Source organism: Hoplias malabaricus, chromosome 3 (genome assembly GCF_029633855.1).
Source record: "Hoplias malabaricus isolate fHopMal1 chromosome 3, fHopMal1.hap1, whole genome shotgun sequence".
NCBI lineage: Eukaryota > Metazoa > Chordata > Actinopteri > Characiformes > Erythrinidae > Hoplias > Hoplias malabaricus.
In genome coordinates this window covers 62,832,650-62,859,233 of record NC_089802.1, presented here as the reverse complement: position 1 = coordinate 62,859,233, position 26,584 = coordinate 62,832,650, and the positions used below count along the sequence as shown (strand labels likewise).

General features: G+C 39.1%; 1 long non-coding RNA gene across 3 annotated transcripts; it reads left to right on the top strand.

The window, feature by feature from the left end:
• The first annotated feature begins 608 nt into the window (after positions 1-608).
• On the top strand, positions 609-15,946 carry LOC136690699 (uncharacterized). Of its 3 annotated transcripts, none has more exons than XR_010801755.1 (4): positions 609-659; positions 3,075-3,248; positions 12,231-12,408; positions 15,715-15,946. It is a non-coding gene; the product is annotated as an uncharacterized lncRNA (long non-coding RNA). The 3 variants fall into 3 exon arrangements; XR_010801756.1 differs by lacking the exon at positions 609-659 and adding an exon at positions 768-900; XR_010801757.1 differs by lacking the exons at positions 609-659; positions 3,075-3,248 and adding an exon at positions 6,299-6,464.
• Positions 15,947-26,584: the final 10,638 nt, after the last annotated feature.

Here is a 26,584-nt window from a genome sequence, read left to right as displayed (position 1 = left end):
TTTTTTTATTTAAAATGCTGTAGTGGGTTTGAAACTGAAAGCCAATCTAGTCATTATCTGGTGTAGCTAAGGATTTAACAATGCAACATTTCATAACATGTGCACTATTTTGGGGTGCCATCTGACCCACAAACTGAAAAAAACTTTGTCAGATTTTAAATCAACAAACAAGCAAACAAACAAAAGGGCAAAATAGAGAATGGAGAAGTAAAAGAGGGCTAAGTAAAATAGCAAAAAAAAAAAAAAAGACTACACACTGTAAGCCTGCATGTTATATTTAATTGAACTGTTTAAATACAATAAAGATAAATATTTAAATTGTATTGCTTTACTAGAAATTATATGTACACACAATTGATTATACATTTAAAAGTGTTAATAGTTTAATAAGCCAAAGAAATATATTAAATAAAAAGGCTTTTAATGGACTGATTTAAAGTGTTAACTTAAAGGCTAAGCACCACTTAATGGACCTCCATGAATATTTCACATTATTTTAGTTACTGACATAAATAAGTATGAATTAAAATGAAAATAGCAGCTTAATTTACTTTAAAACTGACAATTTTATTAAATTGACGGAAAAACCCGAGCTCGCTACGGACATTCTTGAACGCAACCGTGACGTCACTTGAGGACAACGGCTGGACAACGCCGCGGTAAAACACCGTTATGACTGACTGTTATGACAGTATCTAGCTAAAAACACACACTATTCATGGCAATAGCCTAGCAATAAGCTAAACTCAAATTTTATTCTTGTAAATGTGATCGAAATGGAACTCGAATTCATCCGACACTATAAACCTCCGTAATGCAGCTACGTAGCCGAGTATAATCTGAGCCACCGAGTTTAGCGAGTCAAGCTAACGTTAACTAACACCGGCTAAAACAGACGAAGTAAGTGTCCTTACCCTGTTTACCTCCATGTTACAGAGGCTCTTGAACACCTTTCGTTGGTGTCCTTACATGCCCATATTTTTGGAAAAGCGCCAGTGAAATGAGCTACAGATAACGGAGTGAGCGCATGGTTCTTTCCAAAGTGCCCGCTTAAAGTTGACAAATTTAGTCCATTTTCTGGATATTTTGGGATCTTTGGGCCATTTGTGCACAGATGTCCCACTGTACATTGAATTATTGCAGCCAAAAACAACACACCTTTTCGTCATTTTTCAGCTTGCTCTTGGTGAATTAGCCAAAGCTTTCAGGGTCAGTTTGTTGTTTTAACCAGTGTAACTGACACTTTTACCAGTGCTTTTTACGCAGTAACCTATGGCTGTTTGTGTGAAGTGATGATTTTATTTTAGTACTCTGTCGGTACAGAGTATCGGAGGGATGAGGGAACTCCTTCATTAGTTTTGGGTTTAATAAAGGTTGTTTATCCTGCTTATCCCGCATCCAGTATGTATAATATAATATATAAAAAAGAAAATAAATAAAAAAAGAATATTTTATTTCAGTTTATATCAACTTGAATTGTTTGGGGTGTAATAACTTAATGTTTCAGTTTGGGCTAACTTAAATTATGTGCCTCATTTCTTGTTGCTGCATGCTTGATTGTGGTTGGGTTGTGAGGAGTGGCTAATTATCGTTTAAAAGAACAGGTACAGAAACTGATCATTCTGAACAGGGCTGTTTAGATGCGATGAGATTGTATATTTATTGTATAATCCTTGTGGAATTTTGACCAAAGAATGCCACATGTGTTTGATTAAGACCCCAGGGAGCTGTCAACTTGTAGAAAAAAGGTCCCCTGTGTCCAGTATTTCTATTTCGATTCATTTTTGCCATTCTTTCTATTATAGTGACCAGTGTGACTTGTCCCTTTGCTATAATCAGTGGCTTGACTTTTGGGATATTTGATTAATCAGAAGTATAATCTACATAATTGTCAGTTATTAAAATAGTTGTTTGTGCTCAACACCCACCCCCCCAAAAAAAAATATATACCAGCAGAGTCTTCAGTAAGCACAGAACAGTGTCACAACCTTCTGCCTGTAGTTTGAATGGGAGATTTTACCTATACGAGTAGTTTCCCAGTGGCAAAACCGTATTAAATTTTCATGCCATTCACTTCTCTCAATGCTGCTATTTGCATCAAGCTACATCACAGAAGAACAAATGTCAGAACTGGGGGGAAATGGTGTTTTAGCAACCCTCTATACACTAAGCATTGTTCCTGTGAACAGACTACCCCCTCAAAGACACAGGGGAGCATAAATAAGCACAGATTGACACCAGTGTCCGATATTTGTCGTTGCTTCGATCAATTAATCTTACCCTTAGAGCCCTGAGAGCTGATTTTGTGATGGTGGTTGGGGGAGGGAGGGGTGAGTGAGGGGTGAGTTCAGTCAGACAGGCCCAAGCAGACTTCATTGATCTAAGCCTGGGCCTTGAAATATCAATAAGGTTCTCGTATGGAAATGGCTCTGAAAGCTCCATTTTCATTGATCATCCTGCTCATGAGCAGGTGGCTCTCTCTTGTAAACCCTGCCACAACGGTCTGAAACACTGGTTGGTGAGGTGGAGGAAATGTTAAGACAGGCAATTCATGGCTTACTATATCACCTGTCAGACACAGACAACAGCTTTTTGGGAGATGTATCATCACTGACCTGTAAACACCTCAGTTACACTATACATATATATATATATATATAGTCATTCTCTTTAATAATAATAATCATAAAACAAATCCAAGTAATTTTGGGGCATATATTGGTCAATTCATTATGAAATGTTTCACAATTCTTTGCCCAAAATATGTAGTAAACTAAAACAGAACTCAAAAGATGGACAAAAAAGGATATACATGTTTTACTTTGGACAGCGAATGAATGATCACTGGTTTAGAAACATCTGCCTTGTATTTCATCAGCTCCACTGACTATATAGAAGCCCATAGTAGTTCCACAAATACAAAATGTAGTCAATCTGTTGCTCTGCATACATTATTATCCCTGTTTTATCCTATTCTTTAATGGTCAGGACCCCCACAAGACCACCAAAGAGCAGATTATATCTCAGTGTTTCTGTGATACTAATGTAGTGGTGTTTTGTTTGTGTGTGATAAGCTGTTAGGAGTGAATCAGACACAGCAGTGTCCAATGAAAAACATCCAGCCAACAGTGTCCTGTGGGCTGTGTCCTGTCGCCACTGATGAGGGACTAGTGGATGACCAACAAAAACTGTGCAGCAACGGATGCAGCATTGTCTCTGACTTTACATCTTCAAGGTGGACCAATAAGGTACAATGATTCCTCAACATTTGCTAGCTCTCCAGTCTGTTTGTGTGCTGGAAACAGGTCTGATGTGTTTTCAAAGCCCCAGTTTCTATAAATGAGCAAAAACATCAACAATTGCATTACTGAAGGTGCTACAGAACTAAACAACTCGAGTTAAAAATGAGTTTCTGTGGTAATTCGAACAGTGAATAATATCTTACAGAGTAGTTAAACTTCAAACACACATACCGTTCCACCTTAAAAGATGTGGCGATCCTAAGGTGCTGCAAATCGAAACAACTCGAGTACCAAATGAGTTTCAGTGGTAATACAAACAGTGATATCTACAAAGATAAAGTTTTTTTCCTTTAAACATACCATTCTCCCTTAAAAAATACAGAGCTTCTGAACTTAAACAAACCAGAGAATACTGTTTCCCCACAATCGTAGACATCCCCTCTAATAACATGATTTTTAATGAATACTTATAGAATTAACAGCTTGTGGCTCAGTTACATTGCATGAATATAAATAGTAATAAAAAAATAAAATTCTAGAAAGGTCCAAGTCAATACAAGGCATGATGGGGAATCTGTACCAAGCCTTTGTTGCACGTAAGGAAATAGCTACACACTAAGGCCCATTAAACAGAGTGTGGTAAGTTCCCTGCTGTAACTGCTCTCATTAGGAGTCAGTTCAGATTTGATGCTGCTTGCAACTGGGGAAGAAATTGGAATGACTTTTCTACATTTAGCATGTAATGAAACATTCATGTCACATGAAGACAACTGCAAACTGTGTCTCGTATTTGTTTTCGGAGCAATCTACATTTTGAATATTTATAAGATGATGAAAGCATTGTATTGTAAGCAGGGCCGCTCCTCTAATTTAATAAGCATTTTACAGCCCTGTTATATTAATCTGGAACAAACTCACTGAGGCATCGCTGGATCAACTGGACACATTTATCTGTGTTTTTTCATGCTTATGAATTTAAATTCGGGGCTGTTTAAACATTCATTTAGAGCAAATATCATACTTAATGTAATTATTGGACTAGAACTGCGTTTGGAGGAAAAAGAAGAAAAACCCTCTTTAATGTGAGGCTGATGATCTATTTAACAGAATATTCTGCATTTTAATATTAAAGAGAGATAAAGGAAAGTGTAGGCGGGCAAATGAATGCAGATAGTTACTGCCCTGGATGCTGGATATTTTCTTTTCTTCTAAAGAGAGTTGCACACACCCAGTATCTGCAAACATAATGGCTTCCAGTGCATAATAAAAAAGGGAAATTGGCAGAAAGTGTACTTTTCCTATGGAAAATCAAATTGGCTTAGTTTAACTAAAGACAATTAGCTTTTTTTTTGTAATTATAACTCAGTAATTCATGCATTTACTGCAGCTTTTAGCACGTTAGAGCACTCATTTATGTCAAGTTATTCTGAATTCTGTGAACTCAGCATGGTCCTGTAGCACTGCAAAGACGCTGTCAGCTTGATGCTGATGAATTCAAACGCTTCCCTTTCCTGGTTTAAAGGAGGAAAAATAGTGAGCGGAAGAAACATATTGAGGAGGAGTTCTGACTCGACTGGTCAACTGTGGGTTTGCTCTCAGCAGAGAGTTCAGCTGCACTGGCCTTGTTAACTCCATGATAAACATCACGGTGATGGTGGGGAGGGATGGGTCGCCCTGCGGAGAGTCAGGTACAGAAGGGCCAAGCCAGCCCAGGTTCAGAATCAATTGAAGTGCTAATGTGATCCTTAGAGGAAGAGCAGAGCATGCATCCAGCTTACTGTCAGACCCCCTTTGCATTTTCCTCAGAATTATCCCTCTCCTCAGGTTTCAGCCCGAGTTCCTGCCAATTAAAGAGACACACACTTGAAGGGATCTGACTGACACGGGCTCTTCTACTCGCCTGCTCTTGACCACTTGCAGCTAATAATGGCTGCCTAGATGTGTTGCTTATTTTCAGAAGTATTTTTTATTTATGTACATTTAGAAGTCTTTTTGTGTCTAATGTCTTGCAGTATGAGGAATAACCACACAGCCTGGCTATTTTTACTGCCACTTTATACTTTCCTGAGCAAATATAAAAAGATACTTTATTGGAAGATGTTGTTCTGGGAATATAAATTCTGCTTTATATCACTGTTATTCTATTTATACTTAGTGTAAATAGCATCTGCCAAATGTAATCAATTCATATGTATAACATTACTTCATTTTATCGTCTGAAACTTTAAATCAATGTGGAAACCTTATTTACATATCAACATGAAGCACACTCTAATTCATGAAGCAACTAGGCTAGTGACAGCCTACTGACCAGATTTCATCGTGTTAGAATTATTACTATATTAAAATAAAATGTGAAATAAACAAAAGTTTAAATACGTATTTAAAGGAGCACAAGGTAGTACTAGGCACTTTTTAAAAGTACAACTTAAAATAATTCTGATAGTCTATAATAGGGAGAATACAGCATCTGCCATCGTTACTCCAGAGACTCGACAATTGCTTGTACATGGTTGATGTTTAACTCATCTGTTTGTATTACCACAGAAACTCATTGGTTTTGTAGCAGTTTTGATCTGTTTATTTTAAAATGCTGTTAGCACTCTCCCAAATTTAGAGTCAGTTACAGCAAAAATAAGTCAGTGTTACTCACCTATGGAGAAGGATTACAGCAATTTATTTTTCTTTCTTCAATATCTTGTATATAAATATATTTGTATTTGTTTTTTATTTTTTGTTGATATGTGTGTGTTATGATGTGTGACTGTCGTTTGTCATGTATGTTATCTCTAGGACAGTGAGGAAACAGCCTTAGAATTTTATAAAAAATGTAAATTGTGAATGTTATGATTAAGGTGAAACCAACTACAATTTCAGGAGTGCTAACAGCATGAAAGTAAACACTAACTGAAAGTTCTACAAAACTAAACAATTTGAGTTACTGTGGTAATTCAAACAGTGAATAAATCCTTTCAGGGAAGTTAAATTTCAGCCACATACAAACAACAATTGTTTTTTTCCCCTCAAACATACCATCCCAGCAGGTAGTGTCGCAGTCGCACAGCTCCAGGGACTTGGATTGTTGTGGGTTCGATTCCCGCTCTGGGTGACTGTCTGTGGGAAGTTGGTGTGTTCTCCCTGTGTCCGCGTGGGTTTCCTCCGGGTGCTCCGGTTTCCTCCCACCTCCAGGGTGTATTCCCGCCTTGCATCCAATGATTCCAGGTAGGCTCTGGACCCACTGCGACCCTGACCTGAATAAGCGCTTACAGATAATGAATGAATACCATTCCACTTTAAAAGTATGTAAAGAGCAGCAGCAGTTCCTCAGAATCATCATTGTTGCTTTTAAATGCCCATTGGTAAAGCAGAGTTACTCTGAGTGACACTTATTAATGTAATATTCAGTCAGTTATCGACACACTGTTTGCATTCTGTTTTGATTTTTCTGTTATTTCCCTGACTCTTGGGATAAATATGTTACATCAGAGAAGCCATACATGAGGAGATTATATTTACCTGTTTAGTAGTCCTAGAATATCTAGATTTATATTTCTGCATGTACAGTATTAAGTTTCTGCTTGCTTGCATGAAACTTGTCTCTGTTGTCTAATATTTCCCATGCAATAAGTAACAAGGCCAGAAGCCAGGCGCACTTCTGCACACACACAAAAAAAGAGCAAACTGGAGCAGCTTTTGCATTCGTAATGGCATTTGTTTCCTGCTTTGACTTTCCTCCCACTATAGATTCAGCTGTTTGATTTTTTTTTTCTTATTTGTCCCTGTCTTCTCTCCTTATTCTTCTAAAAGAGAAGGAGGTGAAAAGAGAAAGCTAATTCAAATGAACTGTTTACCCTTTTCCTTTAAGATGTGTAATTTACCCTCTCGCTCAGCAAGACAACTCGCAATTAGAGTGGGCCGGCTCACCCACGTTCACTTAGCGTAGATTCAATAACAACCCCCCCTCACCCAGCCCCCCAATCCCCCACCCCCCCAACCTAATCAGCCGGCAGATCAAAGCATGACGCTGCACAAGAGTTTTAAATATTTAAATCCCCGCTATTCAAATCTTATCACAGATCAAAGCATTTCACTTTAATTTCGTAAGTCATTTTGCTGGTAGATACAGAGGCGCATACAAAGACACACACAAACTCCAATTAAATATCCTGGATTTTCTGTAAACCCTCCACGCTCCTATTTTCGTTCACGAATAAACCTCTTTTTGCGTGAGCGCCGGAGAGAGGTAATTAATTAATGTCATTGTTTATATATGAGCTGCTTCATAGATGCCAGGCAACTTTAAAGGACCCATCATTCATTAAAGGAGAAAAACACCTTGCTGGGTGGCAGTGATTTGAGTTTAATAGACAGTTTAAGAGGTATATAATTATGGCGCTTTGGAAAACAGACACTTAACCTCCGTTTCCTGCTCAATTTGCTTTGCTGGGCTGACCACATTAGCATGCCTAGCATTAATTCCTGTGCCATTGTTTCAAGTCGGATGACAGATATTAATCTTAAAAAGGGATTAGGAAATGATGGAGACTTCACAATACAGTGAAACAGGGCCTTGTGAAAAGTACTAGTGCCTGTTCTTGCCACTTTGGTTGTAATATATATATATATATATATATATATATATATATATATATATATATATATATATATATATATATATATATATATGTATATATGGCAGGCCAGAATTCTTTCCAGCAAATTAGCTTGTATGGTGGCTTTCGATTATGCTGAGCTGAGGCTTAGCAGAGGCGAGTATTAGTCAAGCTTTACCATAGGTCACACTTGTTACCAGAAGCTTTACTTCAATGCAATTTAAATGCGAAAGTGTTGGCTCCCGCACAGAATCCTGATTGGTAGAGGAAATATTCCTGTGCGAAATTCATTCTCAGTTCCTGTCGTGTGTGTCAGCGGCAAGCCTATTTATAAGCCTGGCTTCAGCCTGCTTAACTCGCAAAGCCTGGGGCCAGGCCATCTGACTCAGTTACTGCAGTAAGAGTCCTAATATACACCTTGGCAAGAATCTCCATTAGGGTAAATTACTTTTTCTTTTTTAAAAAGGTGAAGGCACTGCACGCTAATTGGCCCCAATCACGTTTGTAATCTAATCCAATTAGAAGCTGACACTGTGCTCACGGCTGCCTTAATTGGGATTTTCTGTCTGTGGGAACCTGTCAGGAAAAGAGAGGAGCCACTGAGCTAATTCACGATTGCTGTAAATTGGACCTGAAGCAAAGCCTGGCCTTTTTTTTTTCCCCTCTCTCCCCTCCCTCTTTCCCCAGCCGTCACATGACCACCTGCGTCCTGACTCAGTGAGTTTGTACACCTGGAGAGGGAACGTAACACCACGCAAGAGCAGCCCCTCTCAAAACGCAAATATCAGAATATTACTGAACATTATAGGTGTTCTTCACCTGTAGACACTGGATGGTATGCGCTGTGTTGTATACTAACAATCCCACCCCCACCCCAAAACCTATTTGCAAACCCTACCTAAACACCTGTAATGTACTGGCAGGTAGATTAAGCTGATGGATTTGTGCCAAGACCTGAGCCTATTATTGTCATTGAACGCCGCGCTGGTGTTTTCCAGGGTTGATGTAATCCGGCGAGCTCTTTGCGAAATCTGGAGTCTGCACCTCCCTGCCTGTGTGAGAGGAAGCTTTTCCCCGGTGGATCCGCGGGATTTCATGAACAGGCAGATGGAGAAAATATTGTTGACATTAAACTGTTCCTCTTTTAAGGAATTGTTGTGACAAGGTGGAGCTCCCATCACTCGAAATAGCATCTGTGTACTGTTTACAAAGAGGCCCAAAGCAATGTTTGTTTCCATTGAAATAGTGGCAACTTTTTTTTCCCTCTCTCTCTCTCTGCCGCCTCTTTGTAATGAAGAAGCTGTTGGCATTACACGTTCCAGCGTACATTGTTTTTCTTCAATATGTTCTCTCCATTCATATCATTTAGCACACCCTGAAATAGCTCCACTTTCAAAGGCTACTATCAGTTTTTGTCTGCTTTATAGTCACGTAAATAGACAGCCAGAGTCTGTACAATTCAGCTGCTGCTGCTGTTGTAAATATAGATTGGGGTTCAGTTAAGCAAGTTAAAACACAAAACTCTGGTTAACTGATGGAGCCCAGGGGAGGGGAGATAATGATTTGTCAGTGTGAAGTCTCCGATGGCGAGTCAAATCAATGAGTCGGTCCAGGCTCATAATTACTGCTCTTTTTGCCGGCGTAAGAAGAAATCAATAAAGTCAAGTATACAAAGCGAGAGGCAACCCCACAGTGTCGTACACAGGGCCGGCAGACTTCATATACCGCACTCAGCAGTCAATTCTCAGCTACAAAAGCCCTCCTCCTACTAAACAGCTAGTGCATTATCAAGTCCCCTACCTTACAAACCGCTCAAAGAGACTGGCTAAACAGCAGCGTGAGGAGCCCGAAAAGAAGGATGAGTCATTTTTAACTGTTCAATTTTGTGACAGGATTGCAGTTCTTTAGGACAGGATTTTGGAGTTTTTTTAACCAATAAAGAGCTCTCTAAAATTTGAAAAGCATAAACCGAGATAAGGATTTTTTTGTTTTTTGGATATGTTTTCCTCCCATCAAATATACATTGCACTTCTGAATGCAGACAAATGAGAAGACAGCTTTTGTATACAGTCATAGACATTCCATTTATAGGTACAACAGTGGCTTTAAGTCCAGTTACATTCTCTTCTGTTGAAAGAGAGGTTGGTAATTGAACGCTTTCATCATAGACCTGGCAAAAATAAAATAAAAAACAATGTATATGTCCTGGAGAGAAAATATGATTTGAAATTATAAAATTAAGATACAGTCATGTTCCCTAACTAAAGGTAATGTATCAGCTCTTTTTTACTGCTTGGGATCGGCTTGACTCGGCTCGGCTCTACTCACTTTTAGCCGGTTACATTTGTCTCTAGCACGGCCCCACCGTGAAATGGAGCCCCAGTTCTCACAGATCAGTTTTCCTTGTGTCACATTTGGCTTTCACAGTTTTTTGTCGACCACCGACCCAAGGAGTGTTTGGACCTCTGGGTAATGTTACAAACTGCTGATGTGAGTCGGACAAAACCGAATGTGAAAGCTACTGTAACATGAGAGATGTTACAAGCAGGTTGTTTGTGCTGGAGCTCTGCATTTTGTGGTGATTGACAGGTCTCTGGCCAGTCAGCACTCTGCAGTGTTTACATTTCATGATTCAGTCCCTGCTCAGCTCGGTTGGAACGGTAAGTGATCAGGGACTAAAAAGTACATGGTTCCAGAGACCAGGTGCAAGATTTGGCCAGTGGAAAAGGCAAAAGAGCTGAGCAGTGTAGAGTCGAATCATGTAGGTTCCATGCAGTGGAAAAGCACCAATAATGTACCCTTAAGCGTACCTCCACAATGGCAGTTTTTCTGAGAGCTTGCAGAACTAACGTCTGAGTGCAGTAAAGTGATTTAAGTGCTTCCATTCATGTCTGAAAAACAAGACTTCACAATACACCAGACCTTTGCCCCTGGCCTACTTCGCACTTGACCCAAAGCTGATCTTGTGTATGAAGTCAGCTTTCATGACCTACTTATGACAGGAATTGCTGCAGCACAATTTAAGTAGCAAAGTCAACACGTCCTTTTGAATATTCAACTGTGCACTTTATCTAGTAAACTGCAAGACCCCTACTACATATTCTTTAGGAAAATGGCCTAAATAATTTTAAAGGAACACTAGGTAAGATTTGGTATTTTGCTCCTTTGCTCCCTCTGTTTGCAGAGTAAATTTCACTTTTACAGCACTGTCCTGAAATCAAAGGACAAGGAGAGGGACGGACTTGTGGGTCAGTGTACATTTCGTTCATTGGTTTTCCTTTTCTAATCCTGCAATAGAAAAACGACCCATTTCCTTTTTTTCCCCTTTTTCTTCCAATGCATCAAAACACAAATACAGGAAACATTTGTTTCTTCAGACCTAACAACAACATAACAGATATACGTGTCACATAAACGTTACCATTCTGCTGTGGTTTTGCAAACTTAGAACACCCTCTCTGGACACCAATGTCCCCAATGTGCATAGAAATCTCAGCATATGTTTCCCCGTCCTTGACCATATTTTTAATTAAATCATTAAATGGCTCAAGTATGTTCATCTTTAATCTACCAGCAGTTAGTTCCTCCGTTTTAAAATATTGGTGTTAAAAACTGCTGGTTCTGGCTAAAATCTGCAGCCAAACCCATAATTAGCCACAAGCAGGAATGAAAAAACTTGTTATTTTAATTTATATTTGTTCATCCATTTTTCATATTTTGTTGTATTTAGATAATTGTGTTGTAGAAAACGGTTTGTTTTCCTTAAATGAATAATAATTTTATTGTTCAAGATAAGGAAATGGGTTGTTTTTTCCTATTTCTATTTCCCTATTGCAGGATTAGAAATGGAAAACCAATTAACAAAGGTACACAAAGGGTATAGTTACATAGTGCGGTTTCAATAGTGTTGGGTAGCAACAACAGAGGCTCTAATCTCACTATTACAGGTCAGTGAAGAATCACAATTATTTTGAAGATATAATGTTAAGGTAAACTACCTAGTAGTCCTTTAAATATTATTAAAATACTACCAAGTGTTCCTTTAATTGATAAAATACATATGAAACATATTTTGTCCCTGTAGCCTGGTTAATTAGGATGCTTTTGATGGTCTATGTGTGTGACTGTGCTGTGTGAGCATTGAGAGCTGTTTGCAATTGTTGTTTGCTTTATATCAGTAACTTCTACCTTACTACCATTTATCATTCGAATATTTAAATATACATCAACCAGCCACAACATTAAAGGACCTCCATGTTTCATCTGCTATTTTCTCCATTTTATCAGCTCCACTTTGTAGCTCCACAATTACGGACTGCAGCCCATCTTTTGCTCTGCATACTTTATTTGCCCTCTTTTGCCCTTTTCTACAAAGGTCAGGATCCCCATGGACACAAAGCAGGATTTATTTGGATGGTGCGGTGACACAGAAACTCAAAATATCCAGCCAACAATGTCCTGTGTCCACTGATGAAGGACTAGAGGTTGACCAACACAGACTGTGCAGCAACAGAAGAGCTACTGTCTCTGACGTTACATGGCACACCAACAAGGTAGGTGTTTCTAACAGAGTGGACAGTGAGTGGACACAGGGTTTAAAAACTCCAGAAGCATTTCTGTGTCTGATCCACTTGCATCACATCAGTGTCACTGCAGCACTGAGAGTGAACCACAACCCAGATTATACCTGCACCTTGGTGGTCCTGTAGGTGTCCTGACTGTTGAAAATAGGTTGAAGTGAGCCAAGTCTTTGTTGTATATATAATCAAATTTTTTATTATTATTATAATTTTTATTCTGTATAAAAATGTAACAAAGTTCTAGCTAGGAGCTGTGCAGGTAGGTGCTTTACAATCCCAGCCTTGTTTCTATGCATCTGCTATGGAGACACTGACGTTTGACAAAAAAAAAAAAAAAAAAAGTAAAACGTGATCATTCAAACAGACACACTGTATAGTGTCACTCAAGTCAGACCCACATATCAAACCCTCTGCTTCTTTTATTCCGACCTCAACCTTCATGTCTCTCTGACCCAAAATGTGTGACCCACACCCTCAGATCACTCCCAGGACAGAGCCTCGACAGAAAAAGGAAAAAAAAAAAACACTCAGACGTCAAGTGCTGTGAAACGTTCTGTCAAGGAAAGGCTCTGAAAAGAAGTGCGGGACACTGTGTTTCAGGCCCAGCAAGTCTTGTGTTTTATCATCTTCATAAAGTCAGACTGGGGCTCTCTCTGCGCCCCGCCCCATTCTAACCCACGAGCCTAAAGCACAGATCATATCCTCAGCAAGGTATGAGAAGAGAAGAGGCTTTCATCTGACAAATGGTACCACTTTTCCCTCTGTCTTGTGAAAGTCTCTTTCTACATAAAGTCTGTTGATGACAAGCTGAACCCCCCCCCCACCCACCACCTTTCCCCTCAGCCCCATCTCCCCAACTTTCCCCCCCCCACTTGCTCCTCGTACAAATGGGTCTCTCTCGTCTGCTCGTAGCCAGACAGCCTGCTTTGGCACGCAGACGCACCTTTCATCTGTTCCCAGGCGCAAGTGTCACGAGAGTGCGTCAGGTGTCCGAACAGCCAACGAGCGAGAGTGAGACATTTGCACTATAAACAAGAAGGCAGAAGGACTGGCTTCTTATATAATGGCAACCCCCCTGCAAAAAAAATCACTTCCAAGAGTTGGCCTCTTCTCTCTGCTCTGCTCTCCTCCCCTCTCGTCTCCTCTCACTTACCGTCCTGCTTTCTCTGTGCACGTTCGTTAGAAAGGTATAGGGGGAAAATGGAGAGGAACATCAGAGGTCTGGAGTATGTTTTATTCATATTTTTTATTTAATTTGGAGCACAAGAATATTTCATGGCGATGTCTCTGTGCTAATTAAAGAGGTGTAGAGTTGAGGGAGATGAAATGGGGAGGAGGAATGCTCTTTGAATCTGAGGTTAGGTGATACACATATATCTTGTTTTTTTGGCAACCTTTTTTTCCCCCTGCATTTATTAATATATTTATTACAGTGAGGTTTATGTTAACAGGTTGAAAAACAAAATCTGTGACAAGAAAAGCGAGGGTACATATCTCTTAAAAATAGCTAGTGTTATGACTAAACTTCACCACAGTACAAGGGTGGTGTTAACTTTCCTGGCCACTCATCTCATGTGTTTACGGAATCATCCGGCTGGAAAGTCTACCCATATTGACTCCGGTTAATAAATGAAAGTGCTATTCAGGCTACACATTCTGACCCAAAGCTGCTGTATAAGCTTTTGCTAATAGCGCCTCCTTTCAGCCTTAAACTAATAGCTAGATTAAAATTTCATAAGCAGGCCTCACATTTTTTCCCCCTTAGTTCTCCATTAAAATGGCCTGTCTGATTGCTGCTTTGCATGGCTTTCTCTCCCCCTTCCACCCCACCCAGCACTGAAATTTTAATGGTGGGCGCTCCATTTTGCTGGTGAGCATTAGGGCCCCACTAAAGCCCTCGCATGAAGTCCGTGTTGTGCAGCAGATTATCTGCTCTCATTAATGTATGCAGTGGCCCACCGCAGGCAGGGCACGCTTTCCTCTGCTGAAACACACCTCACTACAAAGGAATAAATCAGTGTAATGTGATCGCTCACTCTGTTCTCTCCTTCTTGAGCTCAAGGCCTGGGTGTGTGAGATTGAGTCTGTGGGAGCATATAATGGCAGTGGCAAAATCTAGCAGATTCATCCAGGGTTCTACAAAGTACAGTGGGGTTCACACAGGGCAGCTTTGGTTCAATTAAAACGAATACTTATGGGATTTTTACATTTCTGTTCTTTATAGCATGTGGGAACACTGATAAGTGGAATCTGGCACCTGCCAAATAAACACAACACAACTGAATCTGAGTTGATTTGTTTGAAATATGAATACAATAATAGACCATACGTGTCAAATGGATCAAACCCACAATGAACATTTATTTCTTCTGATGCTATTATTACTTAAGGATGTGTTTATTTATTTGTTTATGTATACTTTATTTCCTTTTATTCATGTTTTGACTTCTAGTCAGTGCTTAGAGTGAATAGTTTTGGGTCTAAAGTGTGGCTACTTAATATATACCCATCAATTTGAGGCTGTGTTACATAGATTTGTTCCATTTTTGTCTGGTCCCTGATATCTTGTACTATAAGACTGATATACTGATTATAAGACAAACATAAAGCAATAAGCTTATGTAATGTACAGCATGGTTGTGATCTACAAATTGGGCTCATATTATATCACCACCACATATGTCATGAACTGTCCAGTGCATTACAATTTTTATCACATCATATGGTATCTAATATCAAAATAAACCAAAAAGTATAATTTGTACAGTGTACTGTTGTGACGCTTGGAGTGCAGTGATAAAGGGACGAGGAAGTGGATGCAAGTGCAAGTGGACTTCAATAAGATACACAATGTCAAATTAAGACTAAACCAATACTAAACACCTGGATACTAACACAAGATTTAAGGCAGAGAATAGACAGTGAACAGGACTAAGGAACAGACCAAGCACATAAAATACAAACAAGGAAAAAAAGATACCTGTGAACACAAGTCACATAACACAGAAAGGGGTGTGGCAAGAGTTCACATGCACATGGCTAGACATAAACCAACACACAGCACATGGGAAAAGAAAACCACCAGGATTGAAAGCAAAGGACAGGGAGACAATGTGTGATGTTTGTTAATCATGGTGAAAAGTGTATTCTATGACAGACGTGTCTGCTGCTGTTGATTTTATGAATTCTTTTAAGATGTCTAATTGACTTGTGACATTCAAACAGTCACCATTTTTTTCATTCATTCATTCATTATCTGTAACCGCTTATCCAATTCAGGGTTGCAGTGGGTCCAGAGCCTGCCTGGAATCATTGGGCACAAGGCGGGAACACACCCTGGAGGGGGCGCCAGTCCTTCATAGGGCAACACAGATACACACACACACATTCACTCACGCCTACGGACACTTTTGAGTCACCAGTCCACCTACCAACGTATGTTTTTGGACTGTGGGAGGAAACCGGAGCACCTGGAGGAAACCCACGCGGACACGGGGAGAACACACCAACTCCTCACAGACAGTCACCCGGAGCGGGAATCGAACCCACAACCTCCAGGTCCCTGGAGCTGTGTGACTGCGACACTACCTGCTGCGCCACCGACTGTTTGTGTAAAAGAGTGTCTGGCCTAAGAAAATAATGTAAGAAAGATGCTAAATGCAGTGAAATTAAAGAACTTAACAACTTACATTCTGTTCTAGTGTGTGACTAGAACAGAAATATTCTCCAGTAATGGTGATAACTAATGCCAAACTGAGCACAACAGGCTGTGGGACACAAATAATTATGGCTTTCAACCAAAAATGACTGTGTCTATTTACAATTATGCTTGAAGAAGAACTTAATAAAGAATCAGAGCTTGCACATAGAGAATAGTTGTTCTCTATTGTACAAGAACAGTTACATTCACAATGCATATTGTCTACACAGACGCAATGCCATTAAATATATGTTTAGGCTTAAAAGTAATATATATTTTGGAATTTTGAGTAAAAAAAAAGTGGCTTAGATATAAATCAACACCTTCACCTTCATTGTATAAATATGCAATTAGTTCCTGCCTCTATGAGACAGTGTTGTTTACAAATGGAAACACTCAGCCATGTTTTTGATTCCTTGTTTTGCACATTATATATCTTCTCGTATATGCATGGCACTCTTTTTAACTGGAGGTGATCATTAAGGACATAAGACTGTCTAGTTTTTAACATTTAATTCATTATTAATTCAACAGTACAGCTTTGTGTGTACTCGCGGTGGTAAAGGGATATAACTTTTCTGCCCGTCTGCCCACCTTAAATATCAATAGAGGCTATATATTGAATAATGCTCAGAGGATTTCACACTCTTTACTCCAAATGTAGTAAATCGGTCAAAACGTGTGGCCCAAAGTATGTCACAAACTGTTAAATACAGCATTAGCTGATATCCTGAAAGCTGAATGCCATTCTATTATATATATAGTAGTATGCAATACAGTTAGAAACCTAAGGCAAATGTGTGATGAATCAGGCACACAGTTTGCATCATGCTAATTAGGAGAGTATAAGATTTCATCACTTCTTAGCCATACCCTAAAAAGGGGATCTTCAAAGGTTTGTTAGTATAAGCAGTGGTTTTGTGTGGAACAATGAATATTCAAAGAAATATCTGAACATATGAAGAGTTCTTCTCAACACTGGCGAATGAGATGTTGCAGTCATTTACATTTTTGTAAATAGTACTGTAGGGTGAGTCAAATGTCACAGGACACCCCTTTATCTGAATACTCAAGCAAGTAATGGGTGTGGGGGCCTATATTTTAGGCTATGTCCGAAACATGGCCGCCATATTGGATCAAGGGCAAGTTTTCAAATTGGGAAGGTGGTTATGTAGCATATTAAAGAAATAAAAGGGTGTCCTCATCCTGTATATTGCACCAGCATTTGTTCCAGTATTTTTCCAGCCAAATATGAGTGTGTGAGTGACTAGGTGAGTGTGTGATGGCCTGTGATGGATGGGCACCCTGTTTTCACACTCAGTGATTCTGGATAGGCTCTGGACCTCAACCTTGATCAGGGTGATGCAGCTACAGAAAACCAATGAATGAATGAATGATTGAAAGAATGTACATTAGTTGTACACTGTCACTAGATTAGGAGCTGTATCTACACTCATTGTTCATTTTATCAGCTCCGTTGACCACACAGGAGCACCTTGTAATTCTACAATTACAGACTGTAGTCCACCTATTTCTCTGCATACTTTATCCCCATTTCACCCTGCCCTTCAAAGGTCAGGACCACCACAGTACCACTGTGTGGTCACAGTAAGTGTAGGGTGGTGGATCATTCTCAGTGCTGCAGTGACACTGCCAACTCTGTGATGGTGTGTTAGTGTGTGTTGCACTGGTACGAGTGGATCAGACACAGCAGTGCTGCTGGAGTTCTTAAACACTGTGTCCACTTACTGTCCTCTCTGTAAGACCCACCTAATTCATTGGTCCACTTTGAAGTTAGAGACCATAACTCATCTGTTGCTACACAGTTTGCATTGGTCCTCCTCCAGCCTTTCATCAGTGAACAAAGGACGCTGTTGGCTGAGGAGTTTAAAAAACTGCAGCAGCACTGCCTGATTCACTCGTACCAGAACAACACACCATTGGATTGACCATTGGATTGCAGGGTGAAATGGTGATAAGCATGTAGGCAGAGAAACAGTTGGACTACAGTCTGTGATTGTAGAACTACAAGTGCTCCTGTATGGTTAGCGGGGCTGATGACATGGATAGTGTGTGTAATCCAGTGATCATTCGGTGTATCTTCAGTACAAACCTAGAGTAGGAAACTTGAGAATTGGGGTAAGTGGAAATTTGGTATGCATTTGATTTTTTTTCTGCCACACCGTGCATTCAGTACTGCTGCACAGCACTTTCCTGTATTTCTCCTTTTCCCAGTGGCAGTGTGTTTGAACTGAGCAAGTGCGGCATGCAGGTGACATGTGGTAGCCTTTACTTTTGTGCCCTTCATCATTAGCTGTAATAATTTGTACTGTGGGATTGCTCACTGCTGAGCTCAGTTGCATATTAATTCATTTTGCAGACGCATTTGCCCCAAGTGTCTCCCAAGCATAGCGCAGTCATTTTAATTACTGCCAAAACGGCTCTCTGCCTAAAATGATCACAGTGTAGGAGACCTGGCGACTGTGGGAAATGTAGCTTTATTCTGACTGAGCGCAGGTAGGACGTGGCCTTAAAGAGCTTTACATAATGAACGTGTCATGGTGAGTTAAACTAATTGTTCTAGCGTGTGTGTTAATCATGCATAGCTGACGAATGTACTCCCAGGACAGAGGTTATAATCCGCACACACACGAATGCCGAGACCTCACCTCAATTTATAGTGTGCTTAATTAACCAAGTAGCCTTTGTGTCCGATCACATTTAACTCACAGTTATGTGCCAGAATGAGGGCAAGCTAAAGAAAGAGGTTAAATCAACATTCGTTACTTCATTAAACATACACTGGGTGTAATTGCAGTGCTGTTGAAAAGGGCGGATATACTACACCGCAAAAGTGTAATGCCGAGTTAAGTTCTAGAGCAGCTATGTATTTTTAAGAAGCGTGGGAGTCTTGGCGTCATTTAAAAACTGACATTTATGCCCCAGTCTGGATGCTTTGGTTATTTAATTCCTTTTTGGGATTTGTAATGTGATACATTCTTAAAAAAGATGATTCTTCAGTGGTTCTTCAGTGAATGCTTCAGCAATGGTTGTTCAAAGAACAATTAATACTTTGTCAGCATGTAGACTGTACATGATTTGGACAAGATAGCGAAAAAACCCATCTGTTTTTGCTGCACTGAGAAATCAGCAGAATCCCAAATGTGTCCCTTGCCAAGGTGTAGTAAACCGTGTCACTCCTGTAGTGCACTGTATGCAGTGGCGGACTGGGACAAAAAATCAGCCCAGGCGTTTTGGATCAGACCGGCCCAACACATTCAACAATGCACACTTTTCTTTCTCTTGAATGTGTATACCAACTATGCAACTCTTTAAAACCACATGCCTTAAGCCATGCAATGAGTTAACGGGAATCAGTGAGAGTGGACACATTAAATACTTCAAACAAGTGTCATTTATTAACATTTAAAAATGTATACTCCACCACTCCATCACAGTAATGAATCTTAAGGCAGCATTCATACTATTGGGTGTGACTATATGTTTCAGGGAGGAATAAAGAGAAAGAAAGAATAGAAAAGAGAAATGATGCATCAGATACACCGGTGCACAGAGCCAAAGCGAGGAGGTGTTTCATGATATGATTGGGCCAGCCCTGTGTCAGTAAAGAAAATAACCAATGGGCCGCACACCAGCATGTTTCAAGGGGCTGGTGGTTAAGAAACAAACTCTTGTGCTGACTTTTTTTTTGCCAGATGCATTACACAGGCAGGATCAATGAGAAAGGGGGCGGGCCTATTGGCTCAAATTGCACGTCTGCCCACCAGGAAAATGCCCGGTGCATATTAAACAATATAAGTCTATAACAACCCTATTAGTTTCACATCTCACAGTTAAACGAGTGCCCTGTTTGGGTGTAGAAGTTTTAGTTTTATAATCTGTGAAGTGCACTATGTAGGGGGTTTGGCCCTATTTGGGACGCAGCTCCAGCCTCTCTTTTGCTGTTTGCCGTTCTGCCCATGCTGGCTGATGCAAAATCTCTGGCACATGCATACAGCCAAAAAGATACATGGCTGGTCACAGTCAAGTCACATAACTACCAATCGAATATGCATCCGATCTAGAACCACATATGGTCTGATTTGGCAAAATTGGATTTGACATGTCCACACAGCCATGAAAAGATCAGATTTGAGTCTCGTTAGTGCAAAATAAACAAACAAATGATTAAATAAATATAGAGTCACTACAGCCTGTTAATATGAACATAACCTTTAAGACCTGATGTTAGATGTTATGGCTAGGATTCCATATAACAATATAAGAAAGAGTTGGATTACAGAAGCCACTCCAGCTCCTTTTTATGTTGTTATATATAATTCTATTAATCCAGAGAATGGAATTCAACTGTTTCAGTCTTAGGGGGTTTATAGCCCTCTAGATTAGGCATGCCCTTGGGCACATTTGATTTCATGCTTTTCTGTAGAGATTATGCAAGCTGTGTATGATCATCTTGGTCGGCACTTTTATAATTCACAAAAATGTGTAAAGTGTGTTTATAAAGGTTTATAGTGCATCAGACTGTAATATAAAATCAGTTTGCATACATTTATTCCAAAAGGTAACCGTGTTTTTAAATGCAAAGCATTTAATGGAACACGCTTGAAACTCACTCATATACTCATACACACTCACTCACGGTTAGAAAGAGCACCCCATTTGTGCCATTTCTCACATACTCACTCACATTTAAGGATAGTTCCATCAAGGTGTGCTACCGTGCTTCCCATTAACGACATTTTATTTCAGTCCTAGTGTCAGTGTGAAACCTTCACTGCTCTGAGAGGATGTCTCCATTATTCCATCAGCACAAATTAGATGCACAAAAGCATTCATCTATCTTCCTTTAATCTAAAAAAAGAATATAAAAAAGAGAGAGAAATAAACGTGTTTACTGGGATCAGCACACTGCAGAGAACTTATTAATGTGCTCTTATTTATTTCAAAGGAAATATTTAACGTACCTAAAAATGTCTTAGCAGAGCACATCTCAAGCGGTCATCATCGCTAAACTGCTCAGGCCACAGTGGATATGGAGGAGAATCTGGTCTTGCCAAATAAGATTGAAATTTCCAGCAGCCCATCCATGTTCCTGGGATTTGCTGTGCTTTGACTGACAGATGTGACAGATGTGTCACATATTCTGTTCCATTAATATACTCTCGGGAAGCTGGTACCACTTGAGATCAGAGCAGTGGTTCTCAGTCCCGGTGTAGAGGACCTCATTGCATATTAGTGCTTTCCTTTGCTCTAACACACACAACTCCCCCACATTAGAGCCTATGAATTTGAATAACTTTGAAGCAGTCGTTTTATAGCATGGAATTAAACACAGGTGCAGTGAATGGGGTCTACTTTGCAGGAATTGGGAACCAGTGAGGAATACTGTCCCAAACTAATCCTTATTCACTAGAGAGTGAGCTATTTTTAGAACTTGCCATTTTTAGGGGTGTCTAAAAATATTGCAGAGTGTGTCTAGTGCACAGTGCATTTCAATATGTAGTGTATCAACTGTGTACAATCATTTCTGTAATTCACTCTGTTGTTCGGTTTGTTCCAGTAGACTTAATCCATCTTCAAAAAGTATAAAATAGCAGATAAACCTGTCTACCATGTCAGCAAGTTCTTTGTTTGATTTGAATTTTTCTTCTTATTTACATTTCTTCTCTTATTTGCAGCTTCATGACAGCTATATGTCCTTTTAGACTCAGTTTTTAGTTGTGTAGATGAATGCATAAAACCACAGTAAAATGGATAAAAAATAGGGGTGTCAAAGATAACATTAGCAGGTTAATGATGATACATTTTAAAAACACTAAGATTTTAACAACACTCTTAAAACATTTTCATAATTTGGCCCTGTGAACCATCCATAGCAATGAACTGAATCCCAGTCACTACCAGATGCCACTGCCAGGGGCAGATGAAAGTCCTCTGTGTAAAAGGTATAATGGGGGCAAGCATGAGGGCTGACTTAATCCTGTGCTGAACACACTGCTGTTTTATGGACTTAGATCAACAATATAACAAACCTGCTGCCCTGTTGTACCATTATTATAAGCACACATTCTTTCTGTCACACAAGTCTTGCTGTGTCTATATCAGAATAGAATTAGGCTAAAAGACAAGCAGTCAGTGTTGAAAAACAGTATATTGTGTAAAAGTATGTAATAATATACAATACTTCATATACTGTTCTTATGTAATCAAATCAAGTACGTGAAAATGAATCACATTTTCTCAAATATTAACCAATCACAGTGGATCATTTGTAGTCACAATAGATTTGTTTTAATGCAGAAAAAATATTTTTTTAAAAATAGAGATTAATAAAGTTTAATATACGTTCTCCAAGCCCCCATGCTTTTCACATATGTAATCACATACCATAAGGTGTTTTATAGGAAGAAAAACTTTATTTAAAAATTGTAAAGAAGAAAGAATTTTATATTTTAAATGATACAGCACAATGACTTGTACAAGGTAATGAGTACATTTTCATTTCAGCTTGACTTTAAAATAAATGCAATACACTAACTGACAGCTGGCAGCATCCAAAATGTAGTTTTTCTGCTCATTTTATATTATTTCACAAATTTCTTGGATAAATAAAAGTATATTCAAGCTACAGTGCAGTTGAGTGCAGAAAATAAGAGGTAGTACCTCAGTATATCTCTAAATATCTTTGGAGTATATATGTATATAGGAGTTAATGGTTGTAGCTTGTGTCCATTACTATTTTAAGTAATGAATTATTATTATTATTTTTTATCTTTTTAATTAAAAGGACTGTTGTGTGAATTTCTCATGTTAATGGTTTAGGGCAGTGCTCTGAAACATATTTCAATGAAGATCATTTTGTCCACACATCAAACAATATAGCAATTGTTTTTAAACATAATTAATTGTGATTATGTAAACAAATTGATAATAAATAACTGATTAAAAAAAAAAAGCTGAGCAGTTCTAGAAATTAACACTTGACGAGGCCACAGCTGTTTGCTGAAAACCATTCCAGGTGATGACCTCATGAACCTGATTGAGAGAACCCTAAGAGAGTGCAAAGCTGTCTTCAAAGTAAAAGTTCCATATTCATTTACAATGTAGAAAATAATATAAAAGAAAAGAAAAACCATTGAATGAGATGACGTCCAAACATTTGACTGGTACTGTACATTCACAATATGTGGAAAGTGGCCCAAAGCAAAGGAAGCCCTCCCTGAGTGGGTGTGTCAAAACATTTGGCTGTGTGTGTATGTATATATATATATATATATATATATATATATATATATATATATATATATATATATATATATATATATATATTATATATAAAAGGCTTCTAGTTTGAAAGCTAGAGTGGATCTTATGTGTCTCTTATCTCTCAAAGCATTGAGACAAATATGTCTCTGTAATTTAATCATTTTCTGTTGATATTCCCCTTCCATTTGCAGGTGGATTATCTGTTACCTAATTTCTAAAAAAGAATAACTTGTACATGGCTGTTTTGACTGGACATGTAAAAAAATAAAGGGTGGTCTGACTTTTATATTTTAATATACGCTTCTGTATAATGTAATGATGGCATGACTGCTTTGGCAGATTGCTGAGCAAATCCATGTAATGTGAATCTCAAATGCTGTTCTCTGTAATATTATTATATGTAGCACTTGGGGTTTACAATCATAGGGAACAGAGATTAAGGGGATCTCTTCGAGCACTAGGATGCTATGATAGTTACTTTGCCCTTTGAGTTGCAGTCATTAAATCGCATGTGTGAACTTCAGATTCTTATAGGTCATTATTATCAGGCTTGGCTTTGATTTGGTTGTGAAAAACCCTCGACATCAAATGAAAAACAGCAGGAAACATTCAGCTCATTAGGCCTTGAGGGAGAGCTTTCAGTCACAGCAAAGCTTTTCCATCATAAAGGTTAGTTTGTAGCATAAATTTAGTGTATATTATATTGACTGTGGACACATACTTATCATACATGGCTTCTGAAATGAAAGGGATGAATTGGAAGTTGGTCCCTCTTATTGTATTAAACTCTCTGAGAATGTATTACTTTAGATTTCGGAACATTTCTATGAGGATTTGATGGCATTCAGGCATGAGAATTTTAGTGAGCTCAGGCACTGACATAGAATGATTAATTCTGAATCACAAAAGCCATTCCAAATCATCCCTAAGGTATCAGCCGGAACCTAGCACCTGGGGGCTTTACATCTCTTCAGCCAATGCTTGATACTGAGCATAGTGAGCTTAGGCTTATGTGCTAATTTCATTGCATGCTTTTCCATGGATATTATACAAGCTGTGTGTCCAATATTTGAACGTGTGCCTCCACAATGAGTGCACTGTAAAGTAACCGAATTTACTGGTGATAAGGGATTTCTACAATTATACAGACATATAGTGTATCTGCGCTGTTTGTGCCTGGTGGACTAAAGACTGTTGCCCCCGCCCAAGCTGTCAGCACCCACATCTTTTCTCATTGCTCCATTGCTTTAATTCCTTCCCTTTCTCAGTGTCCAGCTGAATGCCCATGGCATGCCCTGGCTGGCCTTCTCATTGACTTCCACCAAACAGTGGAGGCCTGGGCCAAAATAATTTGTATCTGCTCAATAAATCATTAAAGACTGTCATGCCTTGTCCTGCACTCTTTTCACTCGCTCCCTTTCCCTCCCTTTCACTCTGCTCTCAAAGGTCTTGTTAATGTTTCAAAACCGCACATAAGACGCAGCAGCCAGACGATTAATTTGAAAGATACCCACAGGGCACCTGGAGGATTTTTTTTCCCCCCTTTCAGACTCCTTCTGTAGTATTAACACCTAGTGCTTTCAGAGCGAGGGAGCGGGTGGAGGGTGGCTGGGGGAGAAGAGGGGAGCTGGGAGAGAACTGTACAAAGTGTACCCTCCAGTTATGTAGCTGAGCACTTTTACCCCAAAACAGGCTTTTGATGTGTGCAATATGTTGAAGCAAAATGGGTTAAATGCTTATAATGGAACATGTTTTTAATTGTATGAGGTGGAGGGAGAGAGCTGGTCCTAGAACCACGTACCTAGGGAGTTTACATGCACTGATCCCATAATCAGTAAGTTGATGATGTGTTAACTAAGCAGTCACATTTCTTATTAATTACAGCTTGTGTACCTTTCTATTTGCTTGGCAGTTTGTGAATAAACACCATATACGATGGGAAAAAGAATAAAAAAGGCAAATTCTTCCCACATTTTCTTATAACATGGAGTATTGTGCAGGTAAAGTATTTTCACTAAATGTAATTATATCTTTAAAGGTACAACAGTGGTGTTAAAGTCCAGTGGTGTTCCCTAAAGGTACATCACATTCTCTTCTCCAGAAGGACAGGGGATATTGTACCCATTAATATTTATTTAGGATGTACATAAACACACATTCTCCTAAAAAAAGAGAAGTACATGTACATTATTTCCCACTAAAGGTACAGTTTAAATATACCTTTAAGGGTAAGACAAGGGGTTTAAAGTCTCTAAGTATTCCCTAAAAGTGCATTCATTATAGAATGTTGCAAGTAAATTAATAAACGTGATTCAATAAGTAGATGAAATCAACAAATGTAGAAGTCTACAATGAATGTAGCATATTGTGACATTATGATCCCTAACTCACACTAAGTAAGGTTTGGGTTTTATGCTTATGGGGTTCACCCAAGTGTAATTCACTTTTACTGTATACTACTGAAATCAGTGCAGCTGGGGAGGGAGCGGGGGGTGGATCCCTACCCTCCTCCAAATATTATACAGTGGAATTTCTGCAGTGCAGAGCCCAGAGTAGCAACGACTGAGACACTATCCTCCCTGTTACCGGTCAGTGGAGGATCACAATTATTTTGAAGCTGTAATTTTAAGGCATACGTATTACATAGAGTCCCTTTAAAGTACTGAATGTACCACTGAGTTTACCACCAGAGTGACATATTGCACATTATGGAGTCATTTGTCATCATTTCACAGCTGGAGTTTTGAACTGCGTGTTTAGTGTAGACTATTTCCAGATGGAAATGCAAAAACAAATCAGAGTGAAAAAGCTAAAAAGAAGTCTTAAAATAACAGCTTATAAAATGGTCATACGAACCATGCAAGATAACAGTCACAATCCAATAATTATTTTAGAATTGGTGCAAACACACTCTGTCAGGGTCAAAAGCACTTTCTGCTACACACTAATCACCCTCCTTTTGGCCTAGAAGTCAAGTTTAATGACATGAGAAAAAGAAAAGACTGAAGTGTCCTTTTCAGACCTGTGAAATTTATTTGAGAACTAAAAGTATGTAAACTTTTTCCTAGCACTCGGCGAGAGAGAGAGAGAGAGAAAGAAAAAGAGAGTCAGAAGAGGGACGCAGCCTGAGACTGAGGGAAGACGTGGCCATTAAGAAATCAT